Source organism: Myiozetetes cayanensis, unplaced genomic scaffold (genome assembly GCF_022539395.1).
Source record: "Myiozetetes cayanensis isolate MyiCay16 unplaced genomic scaffold, myiCay2020 scf2-11, whole genome shotgun sequence".
NCBI classification, from domain to species: Eukaryota; Metazoa; Chordata; class Aves; order Passeriformes; family Tyrannidae; genus Myiozetetes; species Myiozetetes cayanensis.
This window is the reverse complement of record NW_026087411.1, coordinates 50,339,415-50,361,143: the sequence shown is the minus strand read 5'-3', so window position 1 is coordinate 50,361,143 and position 21,729 is coordinate 50,339,415. Positions and strand designations below refer to the sequence as shown.

The 21,729-nt window shown below is 38.4% G+C and overlaps 1 protein-coding gene across 5 annotated transcripts in view; it reads right to left on the bottom strand.

Moving 5' to 3' along the window:
• Positions 1 to 21,729, bottom strand: part of PLEKHG1 (pleckstrin homology and RhoGEF domain containing G1) — a 127,291-nt gene that overhangs the window by 46,889 nt on the left and 58,673 nt on the right. The window lies entirely within an intron of this gene.

Sequence of the window (21,729 nt, the reverse complement as noted above, 5' to 3'; positions counted from 1 at the left end):
TCACATGTATGTCTCTGGTACATCCTTCGTGTGCCAGTGTGCTAGGCATGTTGCTAGCACAGACACTGCTCAGGCTCAGCACAGGAGAAAAATAGGACTCAAAGATTTTCCCTGAAGTTAAAAAACCCCACCCAACTCTGTTTGGAACAGTCTCTGCTATCTCCCAGCTGAGCACTGATCATGATTTGGGAGGTTTGGAAAACTCAAGAAACACACAGTGATACCAGAATGTGTCTTTTGTTTTGAATCCTGTAAGGCCAACAGTCAACCAAAAACTAAAAGCAGTTATCAATTACCAGCTCTGTGGCTTGTACAAAAACACTAAAAGCATAATGATTTCCCAGTGAAAATAATGTAGTTTCTGAAGAAAGAGTCCCTGCAGGAAAGAGTACTGCCAAATAATTCAGTTTTCTACTGGGAAAATAAATAATTCTAAAACTGTTCTTCTCCAGCCAGAATATTACCCCCTGCTGAACTGACCTAAAGCTGTTTTTCAGATCAGTGCAACAACAAAATAAGATGTCTGTCTTCCTGTCGGCATTCCAATTCTGCTTTATTTTCATCGCCAAAATGCCCTGCAGAACACTGTCCACGATGCAATGCAGATTTGTCTCTGGCCAAGTTGTGTGTGATGCAGCATGAGAATCTGCAAAAGCAGCTGCAGATAAATTCAATACGTCAAGGCTTTATTTCCGTAAGAAGTGTCCACTCAAAAAAATCTTGCCTCGACTTTCAGAATTTCAGAATGTCTGTTCTGTGAAAAAGGGAAACTTGTGACAATTTAGGAAGAAAAGCAATAGTCCTTATTTTAGTCCTAAGGACCCACTCTGTGGATAGCTTAGTCCTTATTTTAGTCCAGTGACAACCTCACTTTTCAAAAATCATACCAGCAATTACAGCTCTAGACAACAGTTTCAGTAAAGAAACCATAAAGCCACAAATCAAACCCGCCCAATCTTTAAGGTGGCCCTTCTTGAACTGAGGCAGACTTTGCTAGTAAGTACAAGCAGAAACCTCCTGGACACATGGCTCATGCACCTGTCAGAGCAGAGGAGGAATTTCATCCAAAGCAGAAAGCAACTTTCCTATTTTTCAAAATCAATCCAAAGTAAACAGAAATCAAATTGCAGAGAAGAATGTTTTGATTTGGCCTATCTTGAATCCATAAGATTTTGTTTGTATGTGAGTAATTAATAGTGCCATTTCAGTGATGATGGTATTAGCTTTCTTTTAAGGAGAAGTATTGCCCTCAAGGTGATGCATGGAATTAAACTGAGTGTAATTTGTTCATTACATGGGTCAGAAATTGGCCATTAGATTAAAAAATTAATTTGGCACCTCTGTACCCCTGGTTTTACCTTGTAGTCTAAAGATCTATAGCATTTCTTTGTGCCAGCTTCTTCTAGTTTTGCAGCACAGAAGCACATTTTCTTACCCTTTTTCAATAAACCACATCAAGTACCAACTCCAAAATAAAATATAAAGCAGTAAACCAGGAAAAAAATTAAAACTGAAAATGCAATGAAGTTCTCTTGTTTCCAAAGGGGTACAGACAGTGATGTTCACCTTCATATTTCTTGTGAGAAGAAAGAGTACATTTTTTATAAGATAGAATGTATTTTTGCTATCAGCTTTGGATCATTTTTCACGTTTAAGTTAGAAAGCACAATGTTGCTGTGCAGATGAATGAAAAATGCCCCCCTTGAAAAATGCACAGGATAAACAAGGTAACAGGGACACCCTTCTGATGAGTTACTCCGAGATATTTTACTAAAATTACATGACAAAGAAACACCTGATTAGCCACATTTAGGGGGGGAAATAAAGGATTGTTGTGAAATTCTGTTACCACACACTCTTTTCTTCCTGTTTCACTGATGTGCAGTTTGCCCCTCAGATAATAACCTGAAGGCATTAATATGTTGTAGCATTTGCTTCGCAAGCATTGTCAGGCTCATTAATATGAAAAAACCCAAAACACAGTTCATATCGATGACATTAGAATCAGAAAAAATGTTAAAAGCAGTTTTATATGACATAACCAGAAGCATTGGGAGATCTTAACATGTTTTAGAGAACCAAAACAAGCAAACCCATTTATTTTCTTGTTTAATGACAATGTCATTCTACATCAAAAAAACCAAGGATTAGTTTTAATAGTTAAAATGCGTTTGCTCTTTAACACCTGACCTTAGCAAAACCCAGGCAATCAACATGTTTGACTCAAGTTCCTCCATTTTTTTATACAAATTACTATTCCTGCATGCTTCCATATAAATTACACCAAAGTATTTGCTACTTGGTCTGTTTTGTCCTCAAAGCCTCATCCTGACCATTAACTTCAGAAGTTACTTTATACTTCATTCTTATTCCTTTCCTAGCCAGGTGTAAATTGGTCCTTTGGCTTCTCTGTATAATTTTGTACATTATACCTCCAACCAGCAAAGCATGTTTCTCGGGATCCACTCTAATGGCATAAAAGTCCAGTGCTCTTGCAGAGAGCAGCTAGGCAGCTGGTGCACCTGGCAAAAAAGTAGGTCACGGGGGACCTGGGATTTCAGCAGGTCACGGAACCAGGAAGCAGGTCCTTTTCCCCAGCTGGCAAGCCCTGTACCAAACATCCTGCCTGTGGAAATCAGGACTTGGGGACACACCCTGGCTCTGCCAACCTCTCAGTTTCTGCCTCAGGTACAGGTAGCTGTTTGAAACCCATAGCCCTTCCTGATAACACAGGATCTGTAAATGTTCCAAAGCTTCACAGAGTTGTCTTCAGAAATCCCTCTGAGCCTAGGCAGCATTGTACTGGGCACTAGTGAGGTCCTGTGTTCAGTTTTGGGCCCCTCACCACAAGAAAGACACTGAGGTGCTGGAGTGTGTCCAGAGAAGGGCAGTGGAGCTGTTGAAGGGTCTGGAGCACAAGTCTTGTGGGGGGCGATTGAAGGAGCTGGGGATGTCTAGAAAAGAGTCTCAGAGGAGACCTTATTGCTCTCTACAATTACCTGAAAGGAGATTGTAGCAAGGTGGCAGTTGGTCTCTTCTCCCAAATAACAAGTGATAGGACAAGAGGAAACAGCCTCAAGTTGCACCAGGGAAGATTTAAATTGGATATTAGGAAAAATTTCTTCACCAAAAGGGCTGTCAAGCATTGGAACAGGCTGCCCAGGGAAATGGTGGAGTCACCATTCCTGCAGGTATTTAAAAGGCATGTAGATGTGGCACTTGTTGACATGGTTTAGTGGTGGACTTGTCATTGTTGGGTTAATGGTTGGACTCAATCATCTTAGAATCATTTAGGTTGGAAAATAACCTCTGTGATTACCCCCCTATGATTACCCTGTTAAAATCAGGAACAGAGTTTTTAGATGATTTTTGCAGTCACAAATGCATCAGAAAAGGCAGCAGCCAAATTGAGTTCATTTCCACAGGCACATGTTCATCCTCTTTTCTCTCAGGGTCTACATTTGACTCTTCAGAGCTCTAGTACAGTTTTATTCCACAGTTGTACTGCAAAGTAACTTTACTCTTGCACCAGCTACCTAAAGTCTGTACCAGCTGCCTGGTGAAAAATTTGCAAGTGAATTAATGAGAGTGAGGGAAGAGTAAACAGCCTCCCCTAGGATGGCTCTCTATGAATCATAACTGACCCAGTGCCTTTGCAAACCCTGTAACATCTTACAAATTTCTGTCTTTCATACAAACGTACTATAGAAAGCAAGTCATTTGTCCTATACCCTGTGGGACTGATTTACAAGCCCCCTCCCTCCCATCCCCCAGTTTCGGCAGCAGCACCAGCGGGTAGGTGCATTCATCAAAACTCAGGCTGCAAACAGTGTGTCTTGTTGTAGGTACCCCCAGAGTCTGCAGAGGCACACGCTCTGAGCAAGTCTTGTATACCATGACCCACATCTGGCCCGGTTCACTGCTTTTTTTGTTAGGCTTTCTTTTGGTTACTGAACCTTTTCAAGGATGAACCAAAATAATATTGAGAACTTTTGTCAGCTGTGAATAACGGTATTTAACTCAGTCTGGGGAGAAAAAAAAAAAAGAAATCTTCAATTTGCATACTTTAATTAAGGAATAACAGTAATTACTTGTTAGTTCAGCACTGAAAGGAGGATAATTACTACTTGTCCCTACTCAGAAGGAAACATGCTCCCCAAACAAGGTCATTTCTTGTTTGTGCTTTTGCATTAATTCAGTTAGTCTCTCCCCCTTCCCAGCTCCTGCAAACCTCCCTCCTCCTGCATCACATACACACAATGGCATGGCACGACCCCAGAGCACTCTCCAGCAAAAACAATGACATATTCCTATTCTAAAGACATGCAAGAGCAAGAAATACCTGCATTTCACCCCAACAGGCAACTCTGACATTACTTACAACACTGAAGGCACATGCAAAGCGACCATCTTGGCATATCTCATGTTTTCAGTGGGCAGTCATAAACAAGCTCTCACCAAAAATGCATACCCTTCTACTATTACTTGCTTTTCTTTAACAAATACTTCTTCCTATATTCATAGTAATGATAAGTGGTTTACCATTATCTGCAGCTTTGGCTATGCTAGAATATTAGCCTACAATGAGACATAAAGTTCTTCGTATTTAAATATAAAATTGACATAAAGATGCCCAAGTCCTATCTAAATATAGATGTTTATTCCCCTGTTTACTACACATGATGTTATAAGACATACACACTGCACAACAAAAAACTCACAAGTCAATTTATATTCATGATTAGCATTGTTGTTGCCTTTCTCCTGGCATGAAAAAGAGCACATCAGGTGTTATCTACAAAGACAACATTACCAGAAATTACAGTATTCACATCCTTTGGAAGTTTAGCTACAAAAAAGTGATGAGACTACAAGAAATATCTTTCCTGTTTTTCCCTTGAGATATTTTCATATTTCAAACAAAGCATTCATGTTGTGGATACAATTAAGCAAACTTGCCCAGAACAATTTCTACATGCAGTATCAAATTCAAAATGCAACACTGGAATTTAGAAACAAACATAAATGTTCTACAGATTCCTGACAGAGAAAGATTAAATTAAATTACAGGAATCCCAGGTTATTTTAAATACACTCCCCATATCCTCTACTCTGGATATTGTCCAAGTGAAGGTCATCAGTTTTTAATCACTAAATTTTGAACGCATATCAGTTCTAAAACTAACACCCTCTGTGAACAAAATCACATTAGAGAGCTACAATATTTGCAGGATTACATCTCTAGTCTGGACTGTCACAAACGATACTCTGCCAAGTATTTTAACTGAACTTTGAGGAACAGAAATCCCATTTATTCGAAATCTCACAACAAGGGAAAAAAGTCACCAACTAATGTGCTTCTGTCTGTCAAATTACTGTCCCCCCGCCCCTGCTCCCTGCAATACTTAAAGCAGAATAGCCTCTGTCACAACAAAGCATACTAATATCCGAGAACATTATTGCAAGGGAAAATCCTCTGCGACAGTATCTCACCACTGAGGAATGTCTCTGGCTCCTCACACTCAGGATGAAAAAGTCCCCTCTATTTTTCTAATCCTCTCAAAGAACCCATGACCTACCTGTGCGGCAGAGAAGAGGCGCGGGCTCTGACTTCAGCTGTTCCTGAATTAGCTCACTGGGCACTCAGGTAAAATGAGAAGCTCTTACTAGTCTGTACAGCTCCTTCGCCAGAAATATTGCATGAGTCAGCTTTTATCTATCAAAACCCTAAACACAAAGGCTTTACAGAAACCTGATTCACAACTTTCTCACCGCCTTTTCCCCAGTGCACCGACAGTCTTCGGCATCACTAAGAGCTTTAAATGAAACATGACATCATGCAATTCAGGGACAGGACAATGGGCATCACTGTGGGTAACTTTTAAATGCACACTTCACTGAGCAACACCCACTAACTTCTGTTTTTCCAGGCACAACACTGTGAAAACATCACATAGAGCCCCCACTTCCACAGCATTTATTAAGCTTTGCTCCTTGATTTGCAGACAGTACTGATACACATGTAAAGCAAATAAATCACCTGTTGGTATTGTGAAACTTCTCTGTTTATGTTAAAAAGTCCCATGAACTTGCAATGTAATAGGATGATCCTCAGCAATAGAATCATTCTGGATCTTAGTCTGCCCTAACATAAACAGGAACAGGCTTCTGCAGAGTGCTTGCGATGCTTCAGTGGCTTTTTTTAAGAGGAAAGATTTTCAGAAAAAAATGTGGAAAACCATCAAATGCTCTGTGCTAAATCACAGTGAAGCAAAGTAAAAGGGAAAAAAAAAAAAGGAGAGAGGACACAGGGAGAGGAGAAACAGGAGAAAAGATAAAGAACAGAGAAAAGGAGAAGAAAGGATATAGACTGGTGCTAACCAGTGAGAAAGCTGACGTCTCCATGGCCTGTGGAGGGGGTGGTGGCATTTCTATCTTGGAGCTGGGAAATAAAAGAAATCAGAAGAGTTCCCAGATGCTGGCACTACTTTTCATGTATGTTCTCACAGCTGCATGCTCAAACCTAGCCCACAAAGAGGCACTCTATCTTTAAAATCACACTTGAAATTCACTAACTCTATCCTTGGACATAACATGGCCTCAGCTTCATTCAGAGTTTTCCTAAAGAGCACAGTCCTTGAACAACGCCTTTCAGCAGGAAACTGGAGGTAGAAAAGGAAGTGAAGACAGCCTTGAGACCATTTGCAGAGCTGTGAAACACTTTGATCTGAACGTCAGGGCTCTTGGGGTGAAAGTCCCTTTTACCCAGCCTAAAAGATCAGGCGTTTACAGCCTGTTGCCATGCTGATACATTTCAGATCATTGAGACATGCTCTCTCTTGCATATGTTCTTCTGTAGTTTTTGAGGATTTTTTAAATACTTACATATTTACATTAAAAGACCTTTTTGCAAGATCTGTGCAAAATACTTTAGACAAAGCTACCACACACCTGTAAGTCTCGGACACACTCACAGGCACAGAATGGCCAACACTAGTCCCAAAGTTCTCAGTAGATACCCAGTAGTACCCAGGTACTCAAATCAGTTGAATGTAGCAAATTTACCACACGTTTGCTATGCTCCATGTTCACACATATTTCTCTCAGAAGCTGACGATTCATCCCTCTGGACCTCTGCAACCTCACCCCTTGTGCCCACCTTGCCTACAGAGTTTTCCTTATTTCTATGTCTTATGACACACAAATAAGTTGTCTGAACGCTCAGTGACAGTGTTCCACATCTGTTTCAGCAGGCTAGATAAAATCAGGGGCTGCAACAAAGCAGTGTAAGCTTCAGCCAGTAGTCTGAACTGGCAGAGTGAGCTCTCATGAGCATTAGTGTGGGTAGAGGGAAGAGGAAAACAGAGATGAGGTCCTTATTTCTCTCTGCCTTGCTCTTTCATCTCTTCACACCCACATCTGACCTCAGCTCTCCCATCCCCATGTATTAGTCAGCATAGGTTGGCCCCATACTGTGAGACTTTCCCAAGAACAACACCTCACCCTCCATCACTTTAAACATCCATAGCACTGAGAGCTATCAGTGCAGAAGACTGGAAAATGAAAAGCCTTCTGGTTTTACAAATGTGCATCACAAACGAAACAGTACACTGATGTGCCAGAAAAATAATGGGTTGGCCCCTCTTCTGATTTTATAACATTTCATATATTTTAAGAGTTGCATTATATTTTAGCAGCTGTATACCTTTCTCTGTCCCATCTCCTGCTCCCTCCAATTGTATGCAGTGGCGTAAGACCTAATTTTTAGTGTATCGGGTTTAAGATTTGAGAAGGGTGACCTCTTTTTATTTAGGAACAAGGCTTTGATTTTTCTAAACTTGAACAATAAGTGAAGTTTATAGAGGTGAAGAATTATGTTATTCTATAGTTCCCATCTGGCTAAGGATTTACTGAAGAAATAAGTTATCCTCAGCAAAATTAAAAAAAACCCCAAAACATATAACTCAACCACAAGGTACATTCAGGCTAAAGGACACAGTGACTTCTTCCCTGGAAGTGCAATGTAGTGTATTAATAACTCTCTGCAATGCAGTAGCTATTTAATCTGTATACAGTACTGCAGAGACACTTAACAAAAGGAACAAGCCATCACATGCTGCTGATGTACTGCAACACAAATAAAGCATATGGATCCAATGCTCCATTTATGGGCCTTTTAAAAGCATTATTTCCCACCTTCTTGTGAATTTTGAAGGCTTGCTTCTCTCCTATTAAAAAAAAAAAAAGATACAGTTCTAATGTTTTCTAAATCAGAGCAGATGAAAACTTAGTGAAGACTTGTTAGATATGAATGCATATGGAGGAATAATACTACAGATGACAAGGAGGAGTACCCTAGATGACAAATAATCAAAACTTTTCCATCCTTTTCTTCTCTGCCATACTGGCATTTAGTGACGAAGCGTAAGCAGTTACTGTTCAACATGATGCTTGAGTGAATGTTTTAGTACTTTTATATTCAAGCTTTAGTGCTGGAATGAAAATCTACATGGGCTCTTCTTTCCATGTAGCACCACACAGGATCAGGCCTTGCTTCTGGCATATTCCTAGCGTCTTTTCATGCTATGCTATATCATTGAACAGTGCTTGGACATCAGGTCTGATTCCTACTTCTTCCTGTTTTAATCTACTGCTCTGAGCAAATGTCCTGTCACTTCAGCATATAACACACTACTGTTTTCAACTTCATCTAAGCCAAGTTGCTCAAGTTGCTGCTGAAGTTCAAAACGTTTCAATGCCCATTGCAGCATAAGCACTTGGGAGGTCTTGGCTAGGCACCTCCACCATAGCACACAACACTTTTTGCTTTACCAAGAACGCTGGAAGGTTTTTAAGATTAAAAAACGTTAACTGTCTCTCACTGTAAAGTCACATTCACTCTTTTGAGAGTGATACACAGTTTCAGTAGAAGGAAACATGGCATCTAGGAATCATTATTGCTAGTTACAGTGAAAATTTCCTTGTGTGACCCTAAAGAAGGCATCTTTTTACAACTCATCCCTTTCAATTTAACAAGAACTTGTAACTACAGTAACTAGCACAAACAGGTTAGATCTTTCAAACTCTTTTTAACAGTCTGTTGTTTGCTTCTGAATTTTCTGTTGAATTCCAAATCTTTCCAGTGAAAATCCTACATGAAACAAGACATTTTGTAAAAGCCAATTCCCTGAAACAGCTGACACTGTTAGCTGCCAAATAGAAGTGAGTTTCAGAAGCTTTAAATAATTGATGTTTTTCTTTAAATACAGCTAAATGATGTCTCCCATTTGGTTTTGAATGGAAGACACTTACTGGAACCTCCTCTGCACCTCAGGAAGTTTAGCAACAAGAATTTTGAAACCGAACTGAAATAGTAGCAGCAGACTCCTCCTAACAGATGTTCATATTTCCAATAAAAGAAAAGCTTTCTTCTGTGTTTCTTCTCTTGAATAAAAATACAAGCTGCACAAAGCAGTATTCATGTTTACATCTTGGGGAGAAGAATCTTTAAATTCTACCCAGGTTGGAACTAAGACATATTGATGGTCTGTCTCCACCGCAGACTGGCTCTGGCATTTCAAGTCATAAGTTGTTTTCTTATGCTCACCCTCTGAAAAGGGAACGTTAGGTCTTGTTTTTAAGATGACATTACAACAGTAAGCTAACAGCTCTTTCAAAACCCCAGTTCAATAGGAACGTATTCAATTACAGTTAAAGGACTCTGGATTTAACTAATGACTGCAACAGATTTTTACAGCATAAAATAATCAGTATATTGCAATCTCACAACCTTTTAAATGAAAATAAATAAAAAGAAATCAAGCAAGTCCAAAGGAGTACAAAATATCCCATGTCTTCTCACTATATTGCTTCCACAGCTGAATATGGAATTTTACATAAATAAGGTCAAGAAGACTAAGACTGCCAAATGGCAACAAAATAACTGGTCACAGTAGAAAAGTCAAAAGGTATCTTATTGCTGCCACATATAACAGATCTTTAAAAGTGTAGTCACCCCAAATCTTCATTTTTTATTTTCTGCTGATGAACCTACCACATCCAGACTGTTCACTTTGATTTGGCCCTTCTAAATGGCCCATTGGAACATGGAGGGAAATCTGCACTTTTAAAGCATGGGCATCATGTTTTGTGCCTTTCCTGTTCAACGTTCTTAACCTGTTGCAGTACAGAGAAAATACAGTGCCACCAGGAAATGAAGCTTCCCTTCCTTATCATTAAGCTTTCAGGCATGTCTGTGAAAGCCACTCCAATAGATCCATATTTCTGATGAAGAATTGGTTGCACCATGTTTTCAGAGTTGCTTTAAGGCCCTTTTGCAGTGTGTGCTATACTCCCTAATACTTTTTTGCTGTTATTTCATGAAGACAAAACACTGAGAACAAAATTCCTATCTCAAACAAGCAATGCTTTCCTTAGAGTTTTTCTGTGCAAGAAGCAAAGCATGGACTGAAGTTGACATCACTGCAGTGTCAGTGTACAGAGCAGAATAGCCTGCCTCTGTGCCCATATACAGATAGTGTTAACGCCTGGAACACTTATTGACATATCAGTATTCAAGATTAACAGTGACAACAATCACACTTGAGAAGCCACAGGGCAAGAAGCAAAGAGATCAGAGGCCTGGACTTGGTTACAGTGAACACTTGGTGCACAATTCACAGCAATTGACTTACTGAGTCATGTCTTTCTTTGTACTTTCTTATCAGAACAATAAAATGCTTAATTTGAAGCAGACAGTCATTTCATTAAAGCCATATATATACATATTGCAGAGTCCCTATCGCCTTCTTTACCAACAGCTTTAGAAAAATAATCCTATGGACTTAAAAGCATTAAAATTCTCTTAACATTCCATACAAATTATGGAATGTAACACTATACAAAGAAAGTCAGTAAACAAGAAAAGATTCCTACTGAACACTGGGTTTATTATGCAGTTTTTGTCAATCTGGAGGAGAAAAACTCCAACAAATACATACAAGAGAGAAGCAAGAAACCTCATTCTTAAAAAATATACCACTATGTGTTTTACAACAAGGTAGACAAAATTTAAAACATTCACGAAAAAACATCAGATAACTGTCTGCTATTGCCCTTCTGCTTTCCTGGCTTTTAGTCAGTACCATACTACTTCTCTTTTGCAGCCTTCAGACACTTCTACATTGGCCAGTTTTCAGAGTTCTTGATAACTATAATAAACAACATTTAAAGCTGTCCATGTGGCCCAAACACTGCTGGTATTCAGTAAACAACTCAGATGAGCCTTCTCAATGTTTAGATCAGAGACAGGAAAAACAGCAAATTAGACTTCCATTTAAATCCTGTTAGTACAGCTAAAGGAATAATTTTGCTCAGATTTCTTCTTCGCGCTGTATCTTTCTTTCAAGATAGGGACATTCATTCCCACCATTTTCCTTGTTTGGGTTTTCCACTTGCTTGTTTTCTATGAAAAAGGAGTAGCAAATCCTTCCTTATTTAAATATTAGAACTGGAATCCAAATTCTCAAATCCAAAACACACAGCCTGAACTTGGAGAAACTTGGCCATAAAGGCTAATTTTGTTGTCTAAAACGAGTGAGGGTGGGGGTTGTATTAACTCTGTGGTGGAACTGCAGGGTTTTCCCAACAAGCCATAATAAAAAACAATTCCTTTTGTTGTTCCTGTTTATAGAGAGAACATCAAAGCTTTCTCAGCTCCATACCCTACACACGTGGGAACTTACAAGTTAATTCACTTAAGAGCCATTCTCACAACTTAGCCGGACTCTCAGTTTATTTTGAAAAAACTTCACACAGTAAAACATTTATTTTCTTCCAAAACCTGTGATCAGATTTAGACCATTAAGCTGTAAATCCTCAATGAAATAACTTACGTCCATGCTTCTCCTTAAATTCAAATGTCACTTTCTAACTTCCCTCAGGGAAAGCTTTCATTTAACATTCAACCATGAAACTCATCACGAGGGAAAAAAATCCTTCTCCCCAACCCCTCAACCCTCCCCCCCCCGCGTTTTGTCTTCTCCCACAGGCACACTGCTGAGCTGTAAGATCCCTGCAGGGGACTCGCCGCATACGAGCATGAAGCTGGTAGAGCAAAGGAGCCGGGAGCAATGGCTAACTGCCCCCAGGCTTCTTGCAGCCCTCTTATAAGGAGGCTACAAGCTGAAAATCAGTTTCCCTCGGTCTGCCCTGACATCCCAAGAGCTCCGAGACTTTTCACAGCGAAACAATGCTGCTCATTCACTATTGAGCCCTGAGGCGCAGAGACACACCGAGAGGCCACTACATTGGTATTATTCAACCACGTTCAGCCTGTTACCACAGCTATTAGCTGGCATGCTCACTTTTCAAATCCTCATCTCTTTGGAAACCCTGACTACCATTATTTTATTACAAAGAGGCATAGGTTAAAAGAAGTTTAGTTGGGCAAATCCCTCCCCTTCCCTTTCGCATTATCTATAATGTGTTATTCACACAGGCAGAATTTCAGTAAGAAGCTTTCACTTTTATAGTTATATAGAAATTCTGTCACTATTGAAGCGTTTCATTAATAAAAAATTTTGGTAAAAGATTTGTGATGTTTCTGTAATTAAATCAGTAAGAGAATGAAAACAGATGACCAGTCATAACAATTTAGTAAGATTCTTGAACTGAATCAGTTTGCGAATAATTTCATTAACTTTATTCAGCAAAATAGAAGAATGGTGGGTTTACTCAATTTTTTCTTCCTTTGCAATAATTTCTATATACAGACCTGGATAAAATCAGCTATATTTGTTTCTGCATCCAAAACCATCGATCTCTTAATACAGTGGGCCATAAGAATGGCTATATTCTTCCCCAGACAAAGTAACATGAGAGTAAAAGAGGTGCCTTCTGCATTGATCAGCATCAATTTGCAGAGCACCAAAAGACACTAAAATTTCCACTTCAATGATTTTTCAATTAATACACGTTCTTTCTAACATAAAACTAAAGGACTTGAAACACTTTAAACTATGTACAGACTCTGCCAATTATAAATTCATTGCAAAATATTTTGAAGGTTAGAAAAACAATCTGGAAGAAACATTCCCCCTTGATGAAATTAGAGCAAAGTTCTCTGAAAACAATGACAAAGGCATGTTGCTCTGAAGGCCTGAACAATATAGAGCAAGAATAGTTAAACTGACTGTGGTCATATTGCTGCCTTTAACATGGCAATTGCTATAGCTGATCTTGACTCAGAACAATGCAACATCAAAACTGAAGTAGCTCCAGAGCTAAACCATAACATGCATGTGCATGTTGGTGGAGAGAAGCTACCAACAGTAAGAGATCTTCAATGGCAAAATTACCAGAGATTGGTAAAAAGCACCTCCCAACAAGCACAGCACAGATCCACTGGAATTATTAAGAAGAGGCTTCAATATCAGTAATCCCCTTTGCCCTTTAAGGTGCAATAATATAAAGTCATTTTTAAGACTTGATGAACAGCATTGACACAAACTGTGTTTCTAGAAGTAAGCCATTCAGCTGACCAGAAGAGTGTACAAACACTAATACAGTTTGGTCACTACATTTAAAATATGTTGATATACGTCACATATGTGTTTTATTCATAACTCACTAGGGAGGAAGAATATTCTTCTAACACAGAAAATCCTACTAAAAAGTCCTAATGCTGCTGATAACTTGTTGATTACACTTTTGCATCTGTCAGTAACTCTACAATGGAAGAATACTGCACAGAGAGGAATGTGAGAGGATGAAAGCCTAGGAAAGCAAGAATGGAATGCCTAGCCACTCCATACTTTTAAACAGTCACCACTGCCAATTTATAATACTTTGAGTTGAGGTCTTCCATTTTATCGATTTTCTTAGCAGTAACACACTAACATTGACATACAGGCATGGGAGCTAAATAAGAATTATAGGGATTTGCTATATTTGTTAGTGGGAGGACCATAAGGTTTTTTTTTGTTATCAGGTTCCATATACTCTGAAAAGGATAGTTCAAACTCCAAGTCCCACTATGTCAGCACTATCTCTCACATCTAGAGGTGGCAAGAAGCATATTTAAGATAAAAGACCTGATAATCACCATTAGCAAACAGGAAAACAATTATGCAGTATGCACTGAGTGTGTTATATTGGAGCCCACCATTTTCCCCCTGTATTGACATTCCTTTCTCTCATGTTTGCTTTTCTCTTTTCAAACTAACATAATTGGTTTAGGAACGTATTGCTGATACCGGTGGTTCTGCTTTGAGCCTGCAATATTATTCTGCACATTGTGATGTAGCTAGGAATCCCTCCTTAGCACTCCCACTTGCCCCTTCCATTTATCCCCTTTGTTAAAGAGATGAATGGGTGTGGGAAGTGACAGCCTATACTTAGTTTAAACAAAGGTAATTCACTACTGAACTCCACATTCTCATCTGAAATAAATTCATTTTAAGGAGAAAAAAAGAAAAAAAACCTTCAGACCTGCCAAAGTGAAAGAGAAGGGATGTGCATGGGTCTTCAAGGTCTTCAAATTCCAAAAGTGCTTAGCCATGGACTTTTTCCATATGTTTTAAGGAGACATTTATTGTATTTAAATCAGAAACTACAATAGCCACCCCACTAATATGAAAACTAGTTATCATTAGCCCAAGAGAATAATTTTTTACCCACTTAAAAGACAAGCTGTTCTTGTCAGCACAGCCCAGAGGCGATGCTCCAGTTTCTGCCAGCACCCTGCGCTGGCACAGCTGAATCTCCTCCACCATAGATACCCAGTCCCACTGGCAACAGAAGCCTCAGCTAGTGCATCTGTAGGGTCCAGAACAGGATTATGCTCATTCAGATACTTCTGCTGCTGTAGGTAGACCCTTAACTGTTCCCAAGTTTAGTGCAGAAGCCATCTCACACGTCCTTATGACATTTAATCACTGTGGTGTCCTCTGGCACTGCAACACATTCAGATATATTTTTTTAAGACATAAGAGAAAAAAAATCTTTCAACTTTATGCACAATCTTATGCATAATAATATATAATATAATAATCACCTCTTGCCAGATGATACAACTTATTTTGAGAAAGAAGGACAAAACTTGACCTGCTGTCACTATTACAACCCTTCACTTTTACTGGAAAAATACAGACAAGGTTAAGAAGTTCTGATATAATGTTCTGTTTATCCAAGTGTGATAAAAGTAAGACAGGTATTAAGTTCCTGAAGCCTAAAAGTTTGATGGATATAATACCTGAGTCAGAAGACAGACAGAACTACTTCTTTCTCCAGCACTGGCCTGCACCAGTGACTTGGGACACTCCTGAGCCTGGGGTCAGAAAGAACATGCCATGAGATAACAGAGATTCTGTAAACCAATTCCTCTCTGAACGCTTTAAACTCATGTATTTCCCTGCTTGTTACGATGATAAGGGCATTTTGGGAACTTCACATAGGGGTCCGTGGTCTTGACTTTTCAGACCTGTCTCACTTGTCACACTCAACTTTGTTGCGCCTGCTTTTACAGGGATGAATTAATTGTTTAACCTTTTGCAAGTCGTTTTTACAGTCACGTGTTTAAAATGTGAGAATAGAACTTTTAAAAATTCACCTTTTATTACACCACATGAAAATTCAACATGCAGTCACGTAAAGGAAGAGGAGGGTCTCTTTTTTCTGGTGTGCAAAAATCTTACGTAAGCATTCTCCCTCTTCATTGCATTAGGCTCAGTTTACACTCTGATCATAACAAGAGATGTTTCCTTCTGTAGTTGTTACTGTATACTTCAATCCCTCATCACAAACAGCCAGTCTTGTAAAAACAGACATGTCAAAAGGTTAAGAAATGAACAAATAGATTTTCTCCAGCTGTAGAAAAGACGAACTCAACCCTCTGGAACACAGGAGAAAAGTATTACTAAACCAAATGTCTGGTACTGATTCAAAATGGAAATAAAGGAGTGGGTTAAAATAACCTAGCAAAAAAAGTAAGCAACTGCATGAAGAAATACTTTCAATTCAGGAAAACTATATGATCTCTAAGTAGGAAGAAAAGCTTCTTAACAGATACATGATCTGGTGTACACATTATGAATACAAAGTAAAACCTATTTATAATAAATATCCAGTTTAAGTAAGCATCATTGAAATACAAACAGGAGTATATTAGTAATAATCATGTATCAGCATAAGGGTTGTTCAGCAGGGACTACAAACATTTCATAAATCTCACATATTCATCTATTACAGAGGTTGTATCATATTTGTAATGCTCCTAAATATTTGATACTGTGCTTTCAACATTTGGTTTTAAGAAGGGTATAAAATGATCTGTGTTTTCCCTTTGCTTACAGCCTTTAAACCTAACAAGACTTAAACAGAAAGTTACCTTCTTTTGCAGGGTGGGGAAAGGGATTTCCTAAGGCTTTTCTTTTCTCCTCTTTCCTCCCCACCCACCAGTAAATGAAATTAAAGGTCAGCAAGTATTCAGTGGAAAGCCCCAGGTTACAAAAATAAATGAATTAAAAAAAGCTATCTAAGATTACAGTAAGTGGACATGTACTCCCTAGATCATTTCCAAAACCCAGACATGATTTTGGAAATACACTAAGTATCCTAACATTACTAGCAAACATGCCTAAAGTATATTCATATGCATTGCAAAAAACCCCACATCATACAAAGGCAAAACATATCTCCCCAAATGTTGGTTTTGTCATTCAATAGATTAATCCCTGAAGGAAACACTAATGTAACACATTTTCCATCTGCTGTTTTTCTCTCTGTACTCCAAAGGCCCAGGAAAAATGTATCTTTGAAAAATAACTTCTTAATAAATATTTAAATATATTCTTACTTCTTTTGGCAGGTTGTAATAAAATAGTTATCTGGTTCTTTTGCTAATTAAAATCCTTGCAAGATGAGTAAATGTTACTATAAGGATATAATAGACAGTGAGAAAAATACATCTATGATCTTAATTTTCAGACCAGTTTGGCCTCAGAGCACTCAGAGAGTCACTTTAAATCCCTGTTAAGCCCACTGATGGGTTTGCCTCTCTCATGTCACTCCAGATGACGTACTTTCAAAGCTCCATTAGTGCTCACTACAGCAATAATGGCCCTGACAGCACCAGAGGCAGAGAGTGGAGGAATATATGGCCCAGTGACTACAGGTGGAAGAGGGTCATCCCCTCTGTCACTGCACCGAAGTGTTTGGAAACCTCTGGAAGAACAAAGGTACCTGCACTCTGGAGCTGCACAAACCACCAGGCTGAGCTGCTCTAAAAACTGGACAGCTGATTTTTGCAAGTTCAACTAAAGTACATGCCTTTACCTATCAAAGAACCTTTAGGGAGGTAGTGTGGGTTATTAAAAAGCATAAGAACCTGATGACAGACAGGTAGACTGACGGACCATATCCTCTTTATATCCTCATTTAAATATAGACTTTAGCTTCAGGCATGCAGTCTTATTGATTAAGCTGGAATTACGAAATCTAACAGTGTGCATGTGTGTGTGTGTATTTTTTATCTCCTGTTGGAGTTAGTTCCTTCGGGTAGTGTTAAACATATTCTTTTCCTTTCTTTCCACATTCCCCCACAACAAGAAGTATAACTTCACTTTGATCCATCTTCTGTAGAGCACTTACATGGAGGCCAGGACATACAAGAGACTTATTTTGAACCATAGAAAGGTAAAGTATTGAACTTGGTTTTCCCTGAAAGCCAGCAAGTTAAAGGGAGAATGCTTCTGTATAGGTTTTAGTAATAACCAATAACTTTTTTCAATAGCTAGCAACTTTCAGAAAATCTCCCAATCCCAAAATGAAACTAGAATGGTATGAGAGACCATGATCTGTTTGATCTTTAACTAAAGATGACAACTATTTATGCTTTCATGTGTGGCTGTGCATCACACTTCCATAAATCAATCTCTAGAGATAAAACAACATTAATAGGGATAGGAACTGGGTATTATACTGACACCCAAATAAAAAAGAATTTGCACTTTTATGATTTATGTATAAACACCATGAAGCGTCTCTGAAACACTCAAACACTACAGTTACTCTGTATCATCTGTTTCTTTTCCCCCATCTTGAAGAGAAGTAGCAAATGAAATACCCAGAAATAACATATATAGTGTTGTAACACAGTTTTTCATTCTTATACAGCTATGTCAACCCATACAAAATGCAATTATGAAGATGATCAAAACAGCTCCACAGCATTTAACATTTGTCACTCAGGTAGTGAATTAAAGACTTTTGACTTGGGATGGCAGAACACATGCATACAGAAATGAACAAACTTCAATGGCCCAAGTGACTCATCATCCCAGTGATGCTAAACCCAATGACCAATTCAGGAAAGACCCTCCAGTGAAAATTTTTGGCACGAAAATACAGGGTGTCAGCTTTTGTCATTTTTCTTGCTACTTCATTCTTGGAAATTAAGTTACCTTAGAAATTAAATGTAGTATCATAATAAACTTTGTATTTTAAATTACTTGATAGTGCCTAAGTGCTTACTGCATTACATTATATAGCTGGTCTATGACAAAAACTGACAAAGTGACACATATAATTTTTACAGAACAGCGTTATCAGAATTTTTATATATATATATAAATATATATAATGTTCTGTTTTTAAGATCTTATGGGAACTCTAAATATTGGCGAAAACTTCTAGGGGAAGCAAGCAAAAGTGAGAAAGATGGAAAAGGTAAAAGAAAAGGAAAGGCTGACCCCAAAAAACTCGTCCTAAATGCAGATTCATTTTCACTGGAGGCATAACTCTATATTCAACACACTGCCCATTTAGCCCACCAAATTACAGATAATTAAATACTGCTGTTCTCAAACATTCTAGAAATATTACTGTCCAGAAATATGCTTGCAGAGTGAGCCCCCTGCCCCTGCACTTGAGAAGCCATGTAACTGGTTACTCTCTTGGAGACCTTCCACACAGGATTAATGAGTGGCTAAGAGCCATCCTCTCATTCCAATTTTAAAACCACAGTTTCGATACTGAGCTGGATACCTGCCATTACTGCAGGCCTCAAAGAGGAATATGGCTAAAAAAAAAAAAAAAAAAGGAAAAGTGTTTTTGGGGAAAGTTCCTCTTGCCTGTCTGCTGCTCTGCAGCATCTTCAGCCTCCTCGGGAGTGCGTTTATTCCACTGCCTCTTTTACATTCCAGTTCCAGAGAGCCACAGGCCCACCAAGCACTATCTTTCAGTTATTTAAGTTTGGGAATCCTGCAGAATTGCTTTCCATAAGCTGCCTGGAAAATGTGTCTTGACAAATTTGCACTATATCTAGGACTCAAACTCCTTGTACATACTACAAAAAAGACTGATGGAAAAGACTTTCTTAAAATAGTAACATTCCCACCACATACACACGCTGCATCACTAAGCTAGACTGACATAATCTGGCAAGTGAAATAGAAAGAAAAATTCTATTTTCTGAAAAAAAAAAAAAAGTTGTATATTAAAGAAACTGCAAGAATTTAAGAACAAAACCAAAACCTTCTCAAACTTCTGAGATGCACATAATTACATATACAACATCTCTTTCTTTACTGTCTCTTCTAGATACATGGCTAAGTTACTGAAGTTACCAAGTAGTACCAAAGCCACAAACATGGATCTCTTTAGTAAAAACAGAGTAAAGTATATCAGCCTAACTTTTTTCCCTAAGGTGTGTACAAATACTATTTTTTTTTCCAAACACAGTTATTAAGGAACAGACTTATTTTTTGTTTTGTCTGAGTGGGGGTTTTAATTATTAGTTCTTCAAAGTACTATTTTTTTCCTAATCCAAAACAGAAGGTTTGTAAATCTTGAGAAAGAGTAGAAACTACAGGAAAAGAGAGAAAACACTAATACCATGCAGCTATATAAGCAAGAAATAGTAATTTTCTTTCTTCTAAAATTATTTTGAACAAAAGTAACATTTAGCATGAGCCCAAATCTGGGGCAAAAAGTTAACTCTGTAACATAAGTGAGATCTAAATTAAGTGAGGAACTCTCAGGCGTATAGGGTACTATTTGCTAGCAAAGACACATTCATGCTGATTGCATGAGCTCAGTTTCACATGTATATATTGTAAGTCAATAAGGATAGAGCACCATAAGGTGCCAGCACTGAAACTTAATAATCAATTCTTACCTTTCTATTAAGCAGCATTTAAAACTTTAAAGAGTACAAGAGTTTAGGTCCCAGAAGTATAAATTAGCTATTCAAAGGGCAGGACACACCAGATGTGCAATTACCACATATTCAAAGACACTTATTATTGCTTACTATCACTGGTTGTGTTCACCGTGGCTTATATTATGAGCAGTACAATGCATGCCTCAGTGAAGTGTTCATAAAGAGTCAAAATATTACTTGAAATTATCGTAGCATTACAAGGTAAGTTCTAACTGTATTGGAGGACAATACGCACACTGTCTAAGCACTAAGCTGAATAACAACTGCAATTTAATGCTCCATCCACGTTTAGTCAAACAGTCATATTGTTCCATGCATGCCAAACAGCAAACTCAAAAGAAAGCTCCTGGAAAACACAGTGAACTAACTTCAGCAATTATCAACATCACCAACTACGAACTTCCCAACATTTATTAAAATACACCCTACAAACCTAAGTAAAATACTTCATGGGAGGGGGCCAGCACCCTATTCATTTAAGCTTCAAGGAAACTACCTGTCCCTAACCTAACCTTTCATCTGATTAAAATTTGCAACAAGGAGGCTGCAAATGGAAAAAGACTATTTAACAGCAGTTTATCATTAATTCTCTTTAAACTTCAGCTGTGTGAATCAAAAATAAGGTACATTTACTCCCTAGAAATCACACTAAAGTATGAAGTGAGTCAGGACCCCTAGAGAGATAACAGAAATCATGTCTTCAGATGGGCTTCACAAAACCCAATTTCAAATTGAAAAGACTGACAAATCCCGAGATTTAATTAGTCCTGGCAGGTTTGGACTGCTGGGAACATTTCCATAATTTCAATCATCAAAGTAATTATTGAAGGGTTTAGGGCTGGATGGGGGAGAAAGATGATGGGATAGCAAAGAGGAAGAAGCAAAGGAGCCAGCTTGTTTCTCACCATCAGCATAGCAATTTTTTACTTTGCAGTTCTGCAAATAACTTTGATCAAAAAAAGAAAAATAAACTTGACACAGTGATAAAACTTCAAGTCTCTTAACAAACAAACAGAAAACTAATTTAATCATCTTCCAGCTCCCTCCCTTAGGCAGCACTAAGCAAATGAGCTACATCTTCCCAAACAAAAATTTAAAAGTAAATACGGCATTTGCCTTTTCCGTACTTTCCTGTATGACCAGAAACAGATTTGTTCCTTTCATTACTGTAATCTGCATCCAAGAATTTGGATATTTTATATCACACTTGTTAAAAAATGAGTTATTTGAAATATTTCATGCACCTTTCTAATACACATGAAGAATTTGGAGAAAGCAAGGTTTGATTTTCAGCTGCACGTGTCAAAAAAGAAACCAGCTCTGTCACATAATATCTGATCCAGTTCCAAGTTTCCCACTTTTAACAGCCTTGGATTTGGCCACCACATTCAAGTAGTAACAGTGGCCCCAATTCAGCAAACAGCAATGTGCACTTTTATCTTTATCACACATGCTTAACTTTGTTCTTCCGAGCAAAGAATGAAGGTCAGAGCAATCCCGCTTTTCTT